This window comes from Myotis brandtii, unplaced genomic scaffold (genome assembly GCF_000412655.1).
Source record: "Myotis brandtii unplaced genomic scaffold, ASM41265v1 scaffold187, whole genome shotgun sequence".
In the NCBI taxonomy this organism is placed as follows: Eukaryota; Metazoa; Chordata; class Mammalia; order Chiroptera; family Vespertilionidae; genus Myotis; species Myotis brandtii.
In genome coordinates this window covers 1,368,835-1,373,600 of record NW_005356944.1, presented here as the reverse complement: position 1 = coordinate 1,373,600, position 4,766 = coordinate 1,368,835, and the positions used below count along the sequence as shown (strand labels likewise).

The 4,766-nt window shown below is 40.3% G+C and overlaps 1 long non-coding RNA gene across 3 annotated transcripts in view; it reads right to left on the bottom strand.

The window, feature by feature from the left end:
• Window positions 1-4,766, bottom strand: part of LOC102252975 — a 48,485-nt gene that overhangs the window by 42,503 nt on the left and 1,216 nt on the right. The window lies entirely within an intron of this gene.

Genomic DNA, 4,766 nt, shown 5'->3' with positions numbered 1-4,766 from the left:
AAGGTACATGCCCTTGACCAGAATCGAACCTGGGACCCTAGTCTGCAGCCAATGCTCTATCCACTGAGCCAAACCGGTTAGGGCCTGAAGGACTTCCTTTAACATTCATTGTAGTGTGGCTCTGCCGGAGATACATTCTTTAGCATTTATATGTCTGAAAAAGTCTTTATTTTGCCTTTGTTTTTGAAACACACTTTGCTATACATAGAATAATAGGTTGACAGTTTTTTTTCTACCAGTACTATAAATAATCATGGGGGATCAGGTAAAATACTCAGAAGGGTTTTGCCCAGGTAGAAGGCAAAATGTGCCCGAGATTAAAATCTGCCCTGATCTTACCAAAGAAAGCTGTAAAGCAAGATCCAAAAAGAACAAACTGTTTCCAAGTTATACAATCGCATCCCAGAACACTGTCTCTGACTGGCATTGCTTCCGATGAGAAATGTGCTGTTGTCCTTATCTTTCATCCTTTTTACGTAACACGTCTTCTTTCTTTGGCTGCTTTTCCGCTCAGGCCTATGTGACCTCTGGGAATTCTTCCTGATGATCCCTCCTGGCGGCTCTTCTCGTGGCTTTGGGTCATTTCCATTCACTCATGCACTGGTCAGAACTCACCGGAAGACCCCAGGGAGACAGACCCTCTGCCGATGCCTGCTCCTCTGCACTGAGCCTTAGCCACCTTGGTCTCCCAGCTCCCTCTGCCTGGGCTCCCCGCACTGTGCCCGGCGCCTCGGATATTTTCTCTAGACAGCAAGCTGGGAGAATCCTGGGGCTCACCTTGTTTTCTTCCTGCCTCTTATGGTTCAGTCTTTTAGTGCCTGATGATCAATATCTTAAAAACTGCTGTTTCTTATATTTTTTCTGGTTCATTAGTTGTTTGAGGTGGTATGGCAAATCCTGTTCCTGTTGTCCCATCTTTGCTGGAAGTGGAAATGTAATGTATTTTACATTTTTTTCATCTATAGTTCCATACAATAAATGAAGCAGTTTCTCTCTCAAATCAATAACAGTAATATTTAGCCCTAGCTGGTTTGGTTCAGTGGATAGAGTGTCGGCCTGTGGACTGCTTTGATTCCAGTCAAAGACACATGCCCAGGTTTCAGGCTCTATCCCTAGTAGGGGACATGCAGGAGGCAGCTGATCAATGATTCTCTCTCATCATTGATGTTTCCACCCCCCCTTCCTTCCTCTCTGAAATCAATTAAAAAATATTTTTTAAAATAATATTTATGGTTTAATGGTGAGATTTGAGAATATATTCCATTCAAAACTCCTCTTTCAGGATATGTAATGTTAATGTCTTCTCTTTTTTAAAAAAATTTTATTGAATTTTATTGATTTTTTACAGAGAGGAAGGGAGAGGGATAGAGAGTTGGAAACATCGATGAGAGAGAAGCATCGATCAGCTGCCTCCTGCACACCCCCTACTGGGGATGTGCCCGCAACCAAGGTACATGCCCTTGACTGGAATCGAACCTGGGACCCTTCAGTCCCCAGGCCGACGCTCTATCCAGTGAGCCAAACCGGCTAGGGCATATCTTCTCTTTTTATAGTTCAAAATGGACTCATGACTTTTCAGATTTATTATATATGTCAGTTCATCTTGGCCAATAGTCTCTTTTTGATGCTTAAATACTCTCAATTTGGTCAGTGGGAGCCCCTCTTATTATGGCCTCCATTATTTCAACTTGATGCTATTTATCTTTCAAGTTTTCCTTCCTTCCTGGCACGCTAAGATTTTCCAGGCTCACCTTGTTCTTAGAACCTATTGCTCCAGTTCTTGTGAAGACGAGTCAAAGTGTTGTGGTAATAGGACCATGAACTTGAAAACTTTGAAACAAGGCTTTTGTTACTTCCTTAAGATCTGTATGCAGACTTACCATGAGGGAAATGACCGACTGCAGCTGGAGATGATTGCATCTCAGGTTTTAAAAAATCAACTTTGTTGCGATATAATTTACATGCTATAAAACAGTCCTATTTTAAGCATATAGTTCAATGAATTTTGACAAATGTAACCACCACCATAATCAAGATAATAGAACATTTCTATTGGCCCACAAATTTCCCTGTGTCCCATTATAATGAATCCATCCACTACCACCAGGCAGACAACCTCAGATCTGCGTTCTGTTACTTTAAGAGTTCTTATGGCTTTCTGGAATCTTATATAAATGGAATAATACAAACATAGGCAAGTCTTTTGTGTCACACACATACACACACACACACTAATTATGGTAACTAACTCCATTAGGCAGAAGTCTCTAAATTTGGGTAGCCAAGTAGGTTACAAAGACAAGTACAATAAGCCAGGTATATAAAAAAATCAAATGCGAGGGCAGGGGGGAATCTAAACAATTTTTTTTTATTGGACCACAGTGCAAGCAAAAAACATACAAAATTTATAATACTGGATATTTCAAAGATAAAATTTAAAAATATACATTGAAAACTAGAAATCTTTCATAATCTCTTACTCCTTTGACTTAGAACCAGAAACCTGACACCTTTTTTCCTGCATCAAGATGTCACTGTCTAGTCTCGTATTTCGAGATGCAATGTGTAGAACTGAATTCAATCTTGCATCTTTTAACTGGGAACAAAATTTCATTTCTCTCAATTTCATAGCAGAAAACAACTGTTCACAGACATAGGTGCTTCCAAACATGGACAGAATCTTTGCACAATGGTTTCTATACCATTGCTTGGGTAACTTTTGCTGAGGTATTTATAGAATTCTGGTATTCCAATGTCATCATATTTCGTTTTCAGTACCGCATTACACTGCAGTTCAATAACTTCCATTTGTAATTCTTTTTTTAAAAAAAATATTGTTATTGATTTCAAGGAGGAAGGAAGAGGGAGAGAGAGATAAAAACATCCAAGATGAGAGAGAATCATTGATCGGCTGCCTCCTGCAAGTCCCCTACTGGGGATCGAGCCCACAACCCGGGCATGTGCCCTTGACTGGAATCAAACCTGGGACCTTTCAGTTCACAGGCTGACGTTCTAACCACTGAGCCAAACCAGCTAGGGCTAAAATTCTTCTTTAACACTAGCAATGTTAATTGAGAAAGGTGAGCTGAACAATGTGAGTTCATAATGTTTGAAATCAGAGAACCTTTTCTGGAATTCAACTCTACAATTTGGGGATATAGATTAAGCCATCACTTTCATTTCTGGAAACTGATTTCAGTGTAGGAAAGTGAGCCAGGTTATTTACTGCTAAATGAGTTTCCTAAAGATTCAATTTTGCTAGGAAAGAGCAAATTGAGTCATACATTTGTGTAACTACTTGTGAACGTATTTGCAGAGAAATATTCAAAGAGTTTAAATGATTTATAATGTCAACCAAAAAGGCCAGGTCTCTGATCCAATCTCTGAGCTGGGGAAGGGATCTGTCTTTGGATGACAAGAATAAATCTATCTCTTTTCTCAATTCAAAAAATCTCTTCAGCATCATGCCACGACTAAGCCACCTTACCTTCGTATGGTAAAGCAGGTTACCATATTGTGCATTTAATTCCTCAAGTAAAGCACTGAATTGTCTGTGGTCGGAGCCCCAAGAGCATAACCAGTTCACTGTGTTAATCATTACATACATGACAAGTTATAGTTTTAAGTTTTTAGTAAAAAACAATTTCTGGTGAATAATGCAGTGAATGGATTTAAGTTCTGCATCCCTGCAAAACATTTCGACCTTGGATTTAAGGTTTGCAACAAGTCCAATGTTATTGCAGACCATTGCAGGAGCACCATCTATGGTCACACTTACTAATTTTGACCAGTCAATGTTAAACTTTACAAGACTTTTCTCAACATACAAAAATAAGTCATTTTCAGATGTTGGGTCTGTTATATAATTAAGTGGCTCCTGTTATTTATTTATGTGTTCTCATCAACTACAAGAGAAAATGTCACAAAGAACTCCATTTTTTTTTTTGCAACTTGTAAGTTTTCAGCCATATCTTTTACTCTCTGAGCAACAGTGTTTCCAGTTAGACTTATGTTTGCAAATGCATGTTTCTGTTCAGGACACATGATTTCCGCTGCCTCAGCAGACAGACTTTTATAAACTCACCATGTGTAAAAGGTTTTTATGCTCGGGCAATTTTTTTTCACTTTTTACATAACTGCATTTCGCAGCAGCATCACTTGTTTTGTTTGTATTCGATGATAAATGGTGAAGTAGATTTAGACCTTTTTTGAGCTCATTAAGCTTTTCATCACGCATCTTTTCTGTATACCAGTCAAAATTCTTACTATGGTTTGTTTCATTATGTTGCCTTAAGTTGTATTCTTTTGATACAAAGTTTGGTTACATATTAAACACATAGGGCTATTCTTTACTTCCACAAGGAAATACGCTCCTTCCCACTTTTCTTGAAATATGCAATGCTCTCGATCCACCTCTTGTTTTCCCGCTTTTGACAGAGACATAGGTGCAAAAAGAGAGTTGACCTTTATTTACTACTAGTGGCCCGATACATGAAATTCGTGCATGGGGGGGAGGGGTAGGGTGTGTCCCCAGTCCGGCCTGCACCCTCTCCAATCTGGGACCCCTCTGGGGATGTCTGACTGCTGGTTTAGGCCGGATCCCACGTCCCTCTCGCAATCCGGGACTGCTGGCTCCTAACTGCTCACCTGCCTGCCAGCCTGATTGCCCCTAACCACTCTGCCTGCTGGTCTGCTTGCCCCCAACTGCCCCCCACTGCCAGCCTGCTGGCCCCTAACTACCCCCCACTGCTGGCCTGCTTGCCCCC